We start from the raw sequence: 16,836 nt of genomic DNA, 5'->3' as shown, positions 1-16,836 counted from the left end.
CAAAAATCGTAAATAACGCACATAACATAAATATAAGATCATTCAAAACACTAGATATCAAATTCAAGATATTTCAGAAGACTATCACCTTTAATTACGGTGAAATTGGATAGTATTCTCAAAACCAAATTTTCTTCAACTAAACAATTAACCATTATGTTTTTAAACTCGAAGGACGGAATGCATCAATGGAGACGAGAGATTTTTTTCTGTTATTTTTTCTTAAAATATAATAATTAATACAATGATTCATAACTAGATAGATAAGGTAATTTTCACTGAAAAATTCTAGAGCTTAAAATGATACAAAATTTATAAGTATTTTTTTTTTTTTAACATATTCACCAATATGACTATAACATTATTAGTAATTCCAATCTTAATCAAAAGCTGGACATGAGTTTCTTTGCCCTTAAAAAATAGGTTCATATGGATAAGTATAACACGGGAAGACTTTTATGTTTGGTTTAGAGGGCGAGGATATATATATATATATATATATACACTTCACGTTTGGTTCATAGGGCCGGGATATCCCGACCCTACCATCATTATGCCTTTGCAATGTTACTTGGTTTAACTCTATTTGTAACTTTTTCTCATATGTGGGATTCTCTATCTTCTTGGGTCGATAATCAATTGTCTTTTATTTTGATAGTGAGTCGTTTTATATATATATATATAAATTTTTAGAAAAAGAAAATAGTACCGTTTACTTATGATATCATGCGAATAAATTACGAATATCTATTTTAATGAAATAGTAAAAATACAGATACTTTTTATTAATAATTAACACGTCCAATGAAAGATAAGTAAAACGAAGAAATAAAAGTTGAAGTAGCAACATTGACCTTCACACAAACACACAATAAAAAAGAAGTAAATACCGAAAACAGACATACGAGGTAAGAAAAATGCAATGCAAGTATTGTTCAGGGAAGTAGCTGGACAAAGAAAGAGGCAACAATCATGGTTGGATCTCCAATAACGATACTAACAACAGTCTTGATGATGAACTTTAGGATTCTCCAAAACTTGTCCTTCCCTCCATCCCCGCGCCCTCGAGCTTGAATTTCTTGCACTTTCAACTTCACAGCCAAAGATTGTGGTGCAGTCGTAGTAGTAGTAGTACTCTTCATCACTCTCATGCTACCGCCACTGCTGCTGCTTCCTCCACCTCTCTGCTGTTTGTTGTTGTTGTTGTAGTAGTTGTACCATTCTTCCAAAGCCATTTCAGTAATACAAGCGACATGAACATGGTAGTTCCCACACTCAGACATGTAAGACCAACCATTGTCGTTACCACCATCTTTAAGGCTCTTCCTATTACACCACATGCACTTCCCTCTCACCTTCTTGTGGAGGTTGAACTTCACGTCTTCGATTTCGTAACTCCTTTTGAGGTTTCGACAACATGGGTGAAGATCCAAGTCATCTTCCTCGCAATGGAAAACGAAGCCTTTAATGGTCTTTCTACAAGCGTCACACCTTATTATACATTCTGGGTGGCACGGTTTTGGTGGGTTTCTAAGGAACCTGAACTTCGACCCCGGGAAGTAGTCATGAGAAACCGAGGCAATTCGGTTGTAAGTGCAAGCTTGGTGAAGATCAAAATTCGCATTTTTCGCGATCGGTATCGTGGGCCGAAACCTTTTTCCTTGCACCCATCACAAGTGTATGGCTCCGTATAGTTTTTCAACTCTAGTACATGCCATGGATGGCTTGGATGATTACGAAGAATAATCCCGGCCTAATCGACATTAACAAATACAGATTTGTAACAAAGTTTGATATTTGGTTGTAGTGCAAAAACCAAACATGATCTTATATATATATATATATATATATATTTCAGAAATTAGGGGTTTGTTTTATCAGGTATTTTTTTACTCCATCTTTTTGCATTCAAATGCATATGAATTCGAATGAAAATTCTAGGCAGTTGGGAATTTCACGCGCTTCATGTCTGTTTTCTTTTACTAAGACTTTTGTAAGTGTATGATAATGATGTTAATTAGGTTGTGGTCGTTTACAATATATTGTATCTAAGTATTTGTCTTCACTTATTTTTATATATTAACATTAATATTATAAATATTATGAAATAGATGTCCATTAGATGCTCATGTTTAGTTATTCATTGACCATGTGTCATCCTTCCATTTTGTTCATGTGTCTTATACATTATTAGTGTCCATGTAATCTACTTCTACTTGTTAAATTGTCTATAAATAATGATATTTGTGGGTTTTGGAAGACATATACATTGAGCAAAAATCCATGAAAATTAGAAAAAAGTAGAGATTTTAGAGAAATTTTTTTATTTCTTATTTTATTTTGTTTATTTATATATCATGTTTAATTTATTTTATATTTATTTTTGTTTATTATATTTATATTTTATGGTATTAGTGTTCTCGTTGTGCTCCCCAATTTTATAACATGTCCGAGCTCCTATGATTTTTCCTGCTAAAGGTAGGTCCTAAAGGTATGTAGGTTTTTTTCCTTCGTTATAATTAATAAATTAAATATTGTCTTACAAATTTGATATATATTAAATTTCTAATATAAATCTAATATTTTGTAATAGTGTTATTATGAAAAATATTATAAAATTAGAATTTGTAGCATTTGATATTAATCTTAATAATTATTTGTCAAAAATACATCTGGATGCCACAAAAATGTGATCATCAAAAAATAATTTTTCTCCCTAAAACTCGTCGTAAATGGATGCACTTGAGACTCCAAAATTTTAAATCAATATGTTTTAGAAGATATTTTCTTACATTTCAGATATGCTCTTGCAGTATCAATATCGAGAGAAAGGTTTTATATAGTATTCTCAACTAATTTCATGTCTTCTCGTGGCCGAACAAAATAACGTGTTATTGATGAAAAATAATGAATCTCGACCAACTGGAACAACACCATTTCCTGAAGTGAATGCTGAGAATGTTAATAATGATGGTCGAGGTTGTAACCGTGGCAAAGGAAGAAATAATTATTATTTTGTGGTGGTCGTTCTAATCATTCAAATTTCAAAAGAGCCACGCAAAATGATGATCACAAAGAAAAAACTCCACAAGATAAGAGTTTAAAAAGTGTTGAAAATAAATGTTTTCGATGCATAATGACTGGGCATTAATCACATACCTGTCGTACGTCAAAACACTTAGTTGATTTCTATCAAGTCTCCCTGAAGGAAAAAGAAAAAAAAAACGCGGAAGTAAATTTTGCACGTAAGGTTAATGACATATTTGACCCATCCCATATGACAAATTTGGATGTGGGGGACTTCTATGAATCTCCTGAAGAGAAAATCACCATAATTGATGGAACATCAAGTGTTTCCTTTGACTTTGAAAATATCTAGATCTAATGTTGTTTTTTTTATTCATCTCCATATTTTTTTCCCTTCTTTTTGTAGATGTTAACCTTTGTATATTCCAAATGTTGTTTTTCTTATTATAATTCTTTTCTTTTAATGAAGAAACCTGGATTATTTTCATATGTTGGGTGACTAAAAAATGAGTAAGAAGATTTATGTCTGGTAGACACTGTAACTACACATACAATACTTGCAAGTAGAAAATATTTTTTCAAACTGACAATGCTGGAAGCAAAAATACAATACGATATCAAGTTCTACAAACCTGATTGAAGGCTTTAGAAAGCAAATATTATTTTGCCTATGGGAACGAAATTTACAATTGACAATGCATCATTCTCTAGTCAATCAAAGAGAAATCTACTTAGTTTTAAAGATATACGTTGCAATAATGGTTATCATATTGAGACTGATAAAAAGAATAATACGGAGTATCTTTATATCATATCTACTGTCTCATATTAAAACATATATTGGAAGAGTTGTCTACTTTATCTTCTAGATTATATTATACTCATATATGAGTAATTGAAATATATGCAACAATGAACCTGAAGTTCATGAATCCAAACATATTTACAATTTGACATGACAGATTAGGTCATCCAGGATCTATAGTGATGAGAAGAATTATTGAGAATTCAAATGGACACCCACTGAAGAGCTAGAAGATTCTTCAATCTAATGAATTATCATGTGATGCTTACTCTCAAGGCAAACTAATCATTAGAACATCACCAATCAAAGTGGGGACTGAATCATCTGTATTTCTATAACGAATTCATGGTGATATGTGTAGACCTATTAACCCACCAAGTGAACCATTTGGATATCTTATGGTATTAATAGATGCATCCAGTAGATGATCACACATGTGCTTATTATTAAGTTGAAATCTTGCATTTGCAAGATTACTTGGTCAAATAATTAAGTTAAGAGCACAATTTCCTAATTATTCAATTAAGACCATTTATCTTGATAATGCTGGTGAATTTACTATTGGGTTTTATGCTCTAAAACTCGTAGATAGTAAATGCTATTAATTGATTGTAATCAATAAAGAGTGATAGATGTTAATTCATAAATGTTATTGTTTGTGTTGTTTGTCTATTTTGTCTTAATAATCTTAAATTCAATAAACTAACATCCAAGACTGCATTATGAGACTTGAATTGTATGTGGAGACATACAAAGATCAATGTTCAAGATACAGCTTAAAGAGTCTATAGTATAGGGATAAGGCTGGTACCTTATCCTGGTAACACTATAGATATAGTTCACTTTGCATTTGATACAAACAAAATGATCCATTACAAGAATTTTGGGCTTTAATGTCGGTTGAAAAAAGTGAAATCGGATGTATAATGTCGGTTTTATTTTTTCTTTTTTGAAAAGCGGATCTTTAATATCGGTTTTAAAACAACATTGTAGGGGTACCTTTAATCTCTGTTTTAAATCGACATTAAAGATCTGCTTAATTTATCCTCTCACTTTCTATTTCCCCCCCATTTTTTCATTTTTCTCTCTTCACTTTCCCCCTATTTTCTTTTTCCGCTCATTCTCACACTTCCCTCTTCAGACCCTCTTCTTTCTCACTTCTCTCTTCCAAACCCTTGCTATTCGTCCATCGATCGTGGGTGAAGAGTTTGTCATGGTGTAGATCTGGCTTCCGCGTAGGTCTGTTCATCGTGCAACCCGCGTCGTCGTACCCAGTCGCCCGGATCTGCTGCTCGTTTCGTCGTCGTTTGTCATTTGATTTTCCCTCGCTGCGTGTCTCCAAATCTATCACCGTTCGTCTTTGTCCACTGCGCTGCCGTCCAGATCAGTATGCTCTTCTTCTTTTTCCTCTTTTAAACTCACAACAATTTTTGTTCTTATGTTTACACCTCTCAACTGTTTGTGTAAATGTCTTAATGAAAGCCAGTTGTGGTTTCACTCCAATATGTCTCCCTGCTCTTAGATTTGGGCCTTTTTATGTGTCTATGGCTTTTGAAATTCGATTTGATTAATGGTTTTGTTGTATTGGTCGAAGTATTGGCAAGACGCATTGCCAAGAGTTGCTCATGCGTTGGGTATGCGTGAGCAAGAGCAGTGAAAGCGAAATATTGAGTGCAAGGCGCTGGGTAGACGATCGTGTAGCAAATGAGCAGCGCTACACGATGAGGTAGGCGATCGTGTAGCAATGCGGGGAGCTAAACAATGAGGTAGGCGATCGTATAGGCAGGCGTTGGATGATTGTGTAGCAATGCCAGGAGCTAAACAATGAGGTAGACGATCATATAGCAGATGCGCGGAGTTAAGCGATGCGCTAGACGATCATGTAGATATACGCACGACGTTAAACGATGAGGAGTGATGCGCTAGACGATCGAACTATACGATAGGCAAAGTACTGCACGATTAGTGTAAGCGCTAGACGATAAGCATAGAAGCTAGACGATAGCGCTAGACGATAGCACTAGATGATAGCGTTGAGCGTTAAAGCGATGCGCAAGCACTAAGCGATGGACTACACGATGGCACTACGCGATGGGCGTGAGTGCTAGACGATGAACAGACGTGCTACACGATAGGCGGAATGCTAAGCAATAGGCGGATGCGTTAGACGATAAGGCGTCAGCGCTAAATGATGGGCGCAATAGCTGAACGATAGGCTATGCGCGAGATCGTTTACTAAACGATTGAGCTACACGATGGGTAGTTGGAGCTAAGCGATAGATGTAGGAACTAAACGATGGATCGGTGCTGAGGCCTGAGTTGTTTTGGAAGTTGTACTTTACATATGAATATTTACTAGAGTCTCTGCTATATTATGACAGTTATAAATTCTCCTGGAGTAAAAAGCATTTTGATTAGCTTGAGAATATGTGCATTATGCTAATTAAATACTCTAAAAGCATGTTTGACTCACAGTGCATTATGAATATTTGATTGGCTCGAGAACATGTGCATTATGCTAATCAACTATTGAGTTTTCTTGTTTTGCAGGTGCAAAAAAGGAGTAAAGATTTGGTATCGCAACCTCTTTATGCTTTTTCTTAGGGAACTCTAGATCCAACACATTCACTACAAGAATTTTGCCTTAAATGTACCATTTATACACATTCCCAATAAATACGGTTAGTTGAATATGAATTCTGATCACATTTTCACTTTCAATCCTTTGTCTTAAACCTTTTTTTGTTTGTGATCCTTTGAACAATAATGGTCAGACAAAGAACCCTATAACCAGACACTGCTGAAGCTGGGGGGGTCTGTTCAAGAAGAATTACGAAGGGATCCATACTTAGCAAGGGGAGAAGGTCAGTAAACTCATAATGTTTGTAAAATCATAATGTTTGTATTACTTGTAATTTGTGTTTTCAAGGGCTGAATTATTGTACGGCCTTTTAAATTATAATTTTATAGCAGAATTTGCAGATTAAATGTAATAGATTTGTAATCCATACATAAATAATATGTCATAGCCACAGTGTTCGATGATGATGTGTCATGTTATATTTTTTGACCGAAAAAATGGATTCGGCAACGAAATTTTAAAAAAACGGATAATGATTAATAAAACGAACAGATTCTGGGCTTCAATGTTGGTTTAAAAGGTTGCAGCCGACATTAAAGCCCTTTAATGTCGGTTGCAAATTTCATTAAAGGGCTTTAGTGTCGGTTGCAACCGACATTAAAGACAGTGTTATTAAACCAACATTAAAGGGCTTTAATAATCCAATGCGTTCGTGTAGTTGATATGTGAGTGAGAGTATCCTATGTAATGAGTTTACATAAGATCGGACCGCGGAATAGTAACCACTAGATGTAACATCGTTAACTAGTTAGGTTCCTATTTCAATAGGATGACCTAGACAACTTAGACATAATCCTTAGTATATTATGAACTCCCGTTCATGAGGGATTTTTCTTTGATTTATATGGGTGAGGGTGGTCAGTTCGCCAACCCAATATACCTACCATTTTGGGGATAAGACCAAGTGAGGAGATGGGAATTTAGTAATACAAGATGGAATTTGCTCATTCCCGCTTTAAGGGTAAGTAGATGAGTGTTCCCTTAAGTGGTATCTCCGGGACTTGAACAAAAGTTGGCCCGAGAGGGGTTTTTGTTTATTGATTAGACCATAAACATATTGTTCATTAGAGGAGCATTAGTACTTAAGGAGTCAAAGGTAACCCAAGGGTAAAACGGTATTTTGACCCAATTGGAGTTACGAACACTCATGAAGGACTAACTTGTTATTATTGGTTTATATCTGTGGACACATAAATATATATGTAGTGAGAAGAGTGCAGCTGTGAGTCTTTAGTGAAGTATACCCATAGTTAACGAATATTGATTAATTTGGTTAATGAGTTTAGCTAATTAATCTCATATTGTTGGAGCTTTTGATCTACAGGTTCATCAGGTTCATTTGTTAGCTCACCAGAGGATATTTAAAAGGGATCATTTGAATTGTTCAAATTAATTTGAGGAAACCATATATTAATGTGATTAACATATAAATGATTATGGATATGATCTATAATTCAAATTAAATTGGAAAGTAATATTAGAATAAGATTCAATTAATTAATTCAAGTGAATTAGATTCACAAAGAATTAATTAATAGAGAGATATTTCACATATACATACGATGTTTATGATTATATATATATATATATATATATATATATATATATTTTTATATAATGTATAAAAAAATATTTAATTAATGTGCAAATTAAATTACATAAGTGTTATTTAATTGTGGTAAATTAATTAAATAAATATTATTTAATTAATTAATTGTGGAAAAGGGAAATCGAAAAATAATTAGGAAAAGAGCTTGATCCTTCTCTATATAAAGACCTTCATATGACCCATTTGGGACACACTGATAATACACAACACATAAGTGTGGTTGTGCAAAATTTTTCCTAAACCACAAAGCAAATCCTCTCTACTCTCCAAAAGCCTTTTCTCCTCTCCCTCTCCCAATAGTTAGATACCACCTATCATTCTATTGGAATTCTAGAGAATAACGAGCTTATTCTCATGGTTGTGCTTGAGATTGTTTAAGAAATAGTTCGTGATGAAGATCGTAGGAGGAGCTGTTCGTTGGAACTTCGAGAGGATCGTTCTTGGAACATGGGAAGCTAGAAAGGTAATAATTGTTATAATCTTTTTCTCTAAAAGCATGCTATTTTACATATTTATATGCTATTTTAGTACAATAAATTTGTTTATGTAAAAATCGAATTACGGGATGTAAGGCTTCACAAAATGCTTATGTTGTGAGATTCGATCCCTTCCTGTAGCTCATGTTCATACACAAAATGGTTTAGCAAAATCATTCATAAAACGTTTGTAGTTAATTGCTGGACCATTGCTTATGAGAGCTAAGCACTACAACAAATATATGTTTTAATAACATTTGAGCATAACCTTTCTTAAAAAGGCTATAGAAAAATGAAAAGAAAAAAATGTGGGAAAGCTAAATATTGGGAGCGCGTTAAGTCTCACCACACAAAAATCACGCTCTTTTTCATTTTCCCTCGCAGTCTTCATTCTTCTCTCATTTTCTTTCACTCATTTTTCCTCCCAGCCTTCCTCCTCTCTCCATCTTTCATTTTTGTAGAAGGAAGAAGTGGACGGAGCAGGAAGAAGAAACCCTTTCCAAATACTCAGAGCTTCTCAACTATGGAATCCTAGCAAAGAACATGTGCCAGCGGTATCTCGACGTCAAGTAGAAGATCAAGGTTTCTGATGACGAGTTCAATTGGAAGGACGATGAGAATCACTGGTAGAAATTTCATGAAATATAGGGAGGTTTTCGGAGATTTGCCTTTCAATTGAGGAGAGGAGTTTGGTCTTTGAAAATGGCGTTGTGATGGCAGTGAGGGTTTGGAATTCGGAATCGGTGCTCATTCTGATGATTTGGAGGAGAAGGAAGATTTAAAGGGAGAGAACGAGGAGGCAAAAAAGATGACAGCCACAACTATGGTCATAAGGTGGTGGAAGTCCTTGAAAATGAGGCGAAATGCACTGGATTCAATGAAATCAGCATTTTAGAGACGAGCAAATCGAAAAAGGGTTCTGGATCGAATAAGAGATAAGGAAAGATGGGGCTCTGAGTTTTGGAATTGAGAGACATGACAGTGAAAATGGAAGAATAGAGGAGAGACAGAGCATTCGGAATGAAGAAAAACAAGGTTGAAAGAGAAGAAAAGATGAAGAACAAAAATTTCAAGAAGGAGAAGCTTATGAATGAAAAGGAAGGGCAATTGGATAACAGAGAGCTAGAGGTTGAAGACAAAGATTTATTGTGGAGGTAAAGGGAATTTGAGAACAAGATGAGATCGAAGAGGGAGTTTGAGGAGGAGAGGGAATTTGAGAGCAATAGAAGATGTTTGACGTGATGTAGTTTGTTTTTTTTTCTGCATCATTACTTTTTGCTGCAATCAATGGACACAATTAATATTTATGAGAATCTATAGCATGTTATGGCATATGATATATTTTAATGTTGCTTTTAGATTTTTTCACAGATTGAGAACTTAGATAACTTGGTGAATCGTGCTATTGTAGCGACTTCTCTATTTCCTTGTCTACGAGATAGACATCAAGTGTGGTTAGAAACTCACACTACAACTCACACTACAACAAATATGACTTCGGGACAGTTACAAATATAGAGATTAGATTCAAAATATTAACAGATATAACATAATGTAAAAAAAATTACAAATATGATCAAATTTAAATAGTTTATCAGGGATAAACCATATTGTTGATAGGATCAAGTCTATCAGGGATAGACCATATCACTAATAAGAGTCTATCAAGACTTGACTTGTCTACATTTGCAATTTTTTTAAATGATGTTATATACTTGATTATTTTTCTTAAAAATGCTACTAATTGCAATTACCCTATGACCTTTTATATGATCAAGGCTTTCTTTATTTCTTTAGATGAGTTTTGCTAGACAAGATTTTGACGATGATTTGTTGATAGAGATGCTTGTTTTGATTGGGCCAACATCTTTACTCAACAACTCAATCAATGCAAGATAATTTTCTTAGTATAGATTAAATATAAGATAGTATTTGATATTTATTTTTCTTTACTGACTAGTACTTAACAACTATTAATCTTTTATGTTGACTACTATGGAACTCTTAAGCTTGGAGGAAGACTGCATATATATACTAAGTATTAACTTGGTTTTGCTCTTTTCTCATTAATTAATTTTAGTAAAGTTAGATGTCATATTTATGTGGTTGATCAGATGAATTTTATGTGTAGAGATACTGCAAGAATTTTCACTTTTCCCTTGTAAAGAAAACGTCGGGGTAGGTATTAAAAATGTCGAGATAGGTTATGCCAATGCATTTTTTTGTTTCGACATAATTGTCGTCATATTCATGTCGGGAGAAGTGCCTCCTGACGAAAACTATTTTCGTCTACATAAATACCATTTTTGGCAACACAATTATTTCCGTCGGCATATGTGTTTTCCCAACAAAATACAACTTGCGTCGGCAACAACATATTTTTAAACAACAAAATTTTTCAGTTCAATAGATAGATTTTTGCCAACGTCTATTTGCATCGGCATAAGTTGTTTATAATTTTATTTATTTTTTGTAACAAACAAATTACCAAATTTTTATTTCCTGAATACCTAATTACGCATAAACAAAAACTAATCTTTAAACAAATCAATTGGAGACAAATATAACAAAAGTAAGCTTATATATATAAAAATAAGACTAATATTCAATACACAAGCTATAAAAACCTACCAGAAAAACTATATATTCAATTAAATTTGAACTTTTCTAGTTTCTTACAAATCCCCTACACAAAAAAAATTTAATCTTCCCTAAGCAAAAATACCCTAAATCCAAATAAGTGAGATACTAAATCAAACTAAGTAATCATCTCAAAATCTTCTTGCAATCTCCAAAAAATGATCTTTAAGAATTTACACGAATGACCTGAAATAGGAAAAACAAATATTATGAAAGATTTCTTAAAATCAACAAAGAAAAATGCACAAAAATATCTTAACAATCACACAAAGACTTAAACAAAATGTTTAAAATGGTTATGAGGAATGATCCCCCTCTCAAGCAACAAACATGTCGTGAATGTTCATAATTAAAATATGGACACTACAAACAACCATTTTACTATCTAAAAAGTGATTAAAATGGTTATAATTAAGACATGAACCCCTTCCCCACACTACAAGCATGACGTAAATCAACTTAAACAAATACATAAGCGCCCTTTAAACTTCCACAACTATCGGATCCCTACAAATAAGCCAAGAACAAAGTTCCTTTAAAGTGCACAATCAAGCTTCAAGATAATCTAAAATACAATTACAACATATACACCCCCCCTTCCCCAAGTTACGAACGTATGCTAATTCCTAAAAGGTGAATGGGTGGAGGGGGAAGTGGAAGAAAAAACGTGGGGGAAGGGGAGGAGTGGGAGGAAAATGGTGAAAAAAGTAGAGTGAGAAAGGAAATGGGGGGAAAAGAATTGGGAATTAGGAAAAAATGGGAAGGAAAAAACGGGGGAAAGGAAAAATAAATTTTCTTAAAACTTTGGCTGACACGTTGTGCATCGGGATAACGGGATAAGTGTCTAGTTGCGTCGGCATAAATAAGAAAAGAAAAACGTAGGTCTTGCTTCATTTTGGCCGACGAATTAAAATTACGTCGAGAGAAACCTCAATGAAAATTGATGCGTCGGAAAAAAAAAGGTCGAAATAGGTAAACATTCTTGTAGTGAGAAGTCGGAAAACTCTGTGATCAGTGCTTGTTTGTCATAACATACAATAATAATGTTTTTCAATCTTGTAAATATATTTTTCTTTTCAAGGTTTTAGTGTGGAATTTAGAATGTTATGAAGTTTTCATTTTGTTGGTTGTGCTTCCAATCTTGGAAAGCTCTGTGATCGGTGAATGATTTTCTAGATGATTACATTTGGCATGTTTGCCAATTGAAGGAACTACATTTGATTAACATATTTTTCTGTGTTTTCCTTTCTTGACTCAAGAGATTGCAAGGTAACTAAGGCGTTATACTGCTCCGTGTTCGTTGATTTCATGATTTGATCTTAGGAGTGTATTGTATAAAGTAATCGAAAAAATAAGTGTAAATATAAATGATGCGTTTATGCGTTTATGATGCATTAGTGATGTGCAACAGGACGCATGACACTCCTCTATAGATGTTCAAGTTTTTCTGACTCAAATCCAAGTATAAATCCAACTCAGGTTCCTGGTAAGTCCAGAGTCGAACTCAGGGATTCAGATTAAAGCTAACGCAGACCTTGCGTTGTAACTGTTGTAGAGATATCCTAAGTGTATATATGTTGGATTTTATATCCTAAAACTCGTAGTTTGTAAATTAATAAACATATTCTGTTTTGTTTTTCAATAAAGTTGTTATTGAAATTATAATCTTGAATGAATAAACTAAGGTTCTGGGGCTATTTAATATAGTTTGAACTTTATGTAGTGACATAAATGTGGATCAAGTTCAAATATATAGCCAAAATGGTCTATAGTATATGAATAAGGTTGGGCGCCTTATTCTGGGGACACTATAGATGTGGCTCACTTTGTAGTTAGTACAAACGATGTGATCCTGAATCGTTCATATAGAGATATGTGAGTGGGGACATCCTATGTAAAGAGTTTACATAAGACTGAACCATGAAATAGTCACTTTTTACATTCTAAATGCCGTTTTATGTATAAAACTGACTATTTCGTTAATTGATGATCAAGGTAACTTAATCTTGATCCTGAGCTAACTATGAACTCTTGTTCACTTAGAATTATCCTTAAATCTGCATAGGTGAGGGCAACTCAATATCGCTAGCCCAATAAGCCTCCCATTTCAGGGGGTAAGATATGGTGGATAGGTGGGAACATAGGGTACAAGACGGAATTCACTCCTACCCGTTATAAGAATAGTAGATAGGTTGTTCCCTTTAGTACTGAATCCAGGTCTTGAACAAGGGGCCCCACCCTCTCCTTGGCCCGAGAGGGATTCGGTTTATAGGTTGGACCTTAAACCAATTGTTCATTAGAGGATCAGTGGAACTTAAGGAACAAGATATAGTCTTGGGGGTAAAACGATTTTTATGATCCAGCCGAGATTACGAACAACCTGTGAAGGATTAGCTTACTAATCATGATTATATCAAATGGACACAAATATATCTATAGTGAGAGGAGTGCAACTACGAGACTATAGTGGAATGACCCGTTAGTTAACGAATGTTGATTAGCTCCGTCTAAAGAATTAGCTAGCTAATCTCGGATCGTTGGAGCCCATGATCTATAGGTCCATTAGGTTCCCCTACTAGCTCATATGGAATAAACTTAGAACAGTATGATAGAATAATTCGAATTGTTAGAATTAGGTGAAGAAAGAGAAACCGACAAGTATATGTGATATAGTATTCGGGTTTTTCAGTTTAGAGATACAACTTTAATATTTAAATGTGATTTAAATATCAAGAATATGAATACGTTCATATTTGGAAGCTCGAAAATGATGGAAATAGTCAAAGATGTAAAAAGTCAAATAGTTGATTTTGACTTTGAAAAGTCAAACTTTGACCGACCTTATATTCAAATGTGATTTGAATTTTGAGAAAATGGATGCGGATTCATGCTCGAAAGGTCAAAATTAGTCAACACGAAAAAAAATCATAAAAAGTCAAAATGTTGACTTTGTGGTCAAAGTTTGACTTTGACCAAATGACTATTTTGCCCTTTGACTAAAGTTAGTGGGAAAATCCAAACTTCTGTTGGATAATTCCATAACAAAATAGTAGGCTAGGTGTTGGCTTATAGTGGGGACATTAAGCCCATTAAGATAGTGGATTATAGGTGTTGAGTTTATATGGATTTGGTTCATGCAATTGTTGCATGGTTTTTTTCTATAAAATGGGCTTTCATTTTGAATGAAAAGAGTTTTGCTAATTTTTCCAAATTGTTTTCTAAAATTGGGCTGAAAAAAGGAAAACCCAAAAACCTACCTAAAGTCTATTTCTTATTTTCCATCTCTTTCTCTCTCTCGATTTTCTTCATACATCAGGTCACACAATCCGGTTCTGAGTTTAGAGGATAGTAGATCAACTCTAGTAGTGGTCCGGAAGAGTTCGGGTCGATTCAGTGAAGAAAAACGATTTTCGGGAGCTACAAATGTTGTATCCATCCTCTTTAATTCACTGTTTTCCCATTCAAATGCATGCTATTTTCTTCAAGTTAAAAGCAATTAGAGTGTAATTAGATCATAATTCCACTGCGTATGTCTCGAGTTCCATCATGTGGTACAGAGCATGCTAGAATTACACTTAATTTCTTTTGATGGGTGTTTTTTTCGTATCTATTCAAGTGTTGAATGAAATGTGAACTAAAGTGGATTTATTATGATTTTGGCATTGTTTTTCTCTAAATTTCTTGTGGAAATTTGTAATTGCTCACATGTTTATGAGCTTTAATGTGTGAAAAAAATTCTTTAAATTTGTTGAAGTCATTAGAGTTGAAATTAGGCTGTAATTTCTTGTTTTCGGGAGAGAGAACAGCAGCAATTTGAAGAAAAATGCATCACAGACCTGAATTTGGCCACCAGACCCGACCCGACCCGACCCGGTTTGCCACCCGGATTCTCTCGCACGCGTGCCTGGCTTCGCATGCCTGCCCAGCCGGATCTGACCCGAGCGGCCGCTCACTCTGATTCGCGCGACCCGATTCGAAGCTGCCCAGGCGCCTCCCGCCTGCTCGCGAGCTGTGCGCCCGCTCCGCCTCCGTCGACTCGACCTGCACTTTCGTTTACTGCACCAGCGTGCGTTGACCAGCTGGTCCAGATGGTCTGGATCGATTCGTTGACCAGGTTGATTTGGTTTGACCGGTTCAACTTGGTTTTTGGAGTTTTTGGGTCGGTTCGAGAGTTTTTTGGCCGGTTCAAGATGGTTCAAAGTGTTTGAAGCCGATTCCGAGAAGCAGGTTGCTGAATTTTGTAATAAATTAGTTATTTGTTTGTTTTAATGTCAAAATCGATCAACTTTAGTGTTGTTTACCTATTATGCATGTGATGTATAATGTTATTTGATTATGTGTGCATATAGTATGCCATATAGTTTTAAAACTCCACCATAGGAAAAGCATATGACATGCATTTGTTATATCTTATAAGTGTTATAAAATATATACTATGCATGCTTAGTTTTAATATAAGTGTTATTTAAAGCATGTTTGTTTGAAGGAAGCATGTTATAGATGAATGCTTTAGGGTTATAATTGTTATAATTTATTTTATAATTTGTTATAAAATAAATCTAGATTCTAAAATCTATAACAAAGATAAAATTCATGGTCATTTAGGGTTAACCATCGGCAGCAATCCCAATTTTCATAGAAATATGGTCGATATTTAAAACGAAGTTACAAGAACACTCACCCGACAAGATTTACAAAAGTCAGATAAGATGACTAAGGTTGAAGGTTTCTTTAAGTTGACGTTCAAGGAACACCCTATTACTGGGAGATCGAGCCGGCCATCTGAGTTAGGTTAAATCAGTTTTTATGAGCATGCGTGAGCGATGTGAGGTAATAAAATTTGTTTTATCACCTAGACATCGCAGGTTAAAAATCCAGTATAAAAGTTATACTCGGATGAATCACCTAGACTTTAGGATATGCTTAGTTAGCCGAAATGTATCGCTAAGTATTTATATACCCTAACCGTCTAGAACATTCAGTTGGAGAGAAGTTAATGTACTTAAGCTCCAGCGTCCCTAAGAGTTCATACCGTGAGATTCATGCTTGGCTTTGAGCCGCCTTGGGAGCGGACTCTATTCGGAGAGTGTTGGCTTGACGTTAGTACCAAGGTGGAATAGAGAAGTTGTTCATAGTAAGTAGGAGAAGGAAGTGTGTCAACACATCCTACGGTCTCTTCCATTAGGTTGCATCGTGAGATTCCTATAATGCGCCTGCATGTCTGCCCTGGAGCAACCTTACCAATCGGAGGGCTGGATTATAGGATTCGGAGCTCCGCAAACTCTAAAAATTGATAGGGTCTCTCAGGTTCATTTTCATTCTTATCTTTCCAACTTCGGGAGCACAATGATTCCGATTTTTGAGGTCTAAAAATGGAGGGTCACACTTACGAGAATTACTAAGTGTTAGTAAATTCTTGACCAAAGTAGCGATAATTGAGTTACTATAGGGATAAGAGTTATTCTGGTGATAGTATCTAGTCAAGATAGTCTTGGTTCAACGGAAGAATAGTCGATCACCCCTCGGTGAAGGTTATTCTAAACCGTTGAAATATCGTTGCAAAATATAATAATGAAGGATACATTATTAGTTTTTTTCCTAAACTTGATTGGATTTAAATGATTAATGTTTTTACTAA

This window comes from Benincasa hispida, chromosome 6 (genome assembly GCF_009727055.1).
Source record: "Benincasa hispida cultivar B227 chromosome 6, ASM972705v1, whole genome shotgun sequence".
NCBI lineage: Eukaryota > Viridiplantae > Streptophyta > Magnoliopsida > Cucurbitales > Cucurbitaceae > Benincasa > Benincasa hispida.
Note: the sequence above shows the minus strand (reverse complement) of the source record.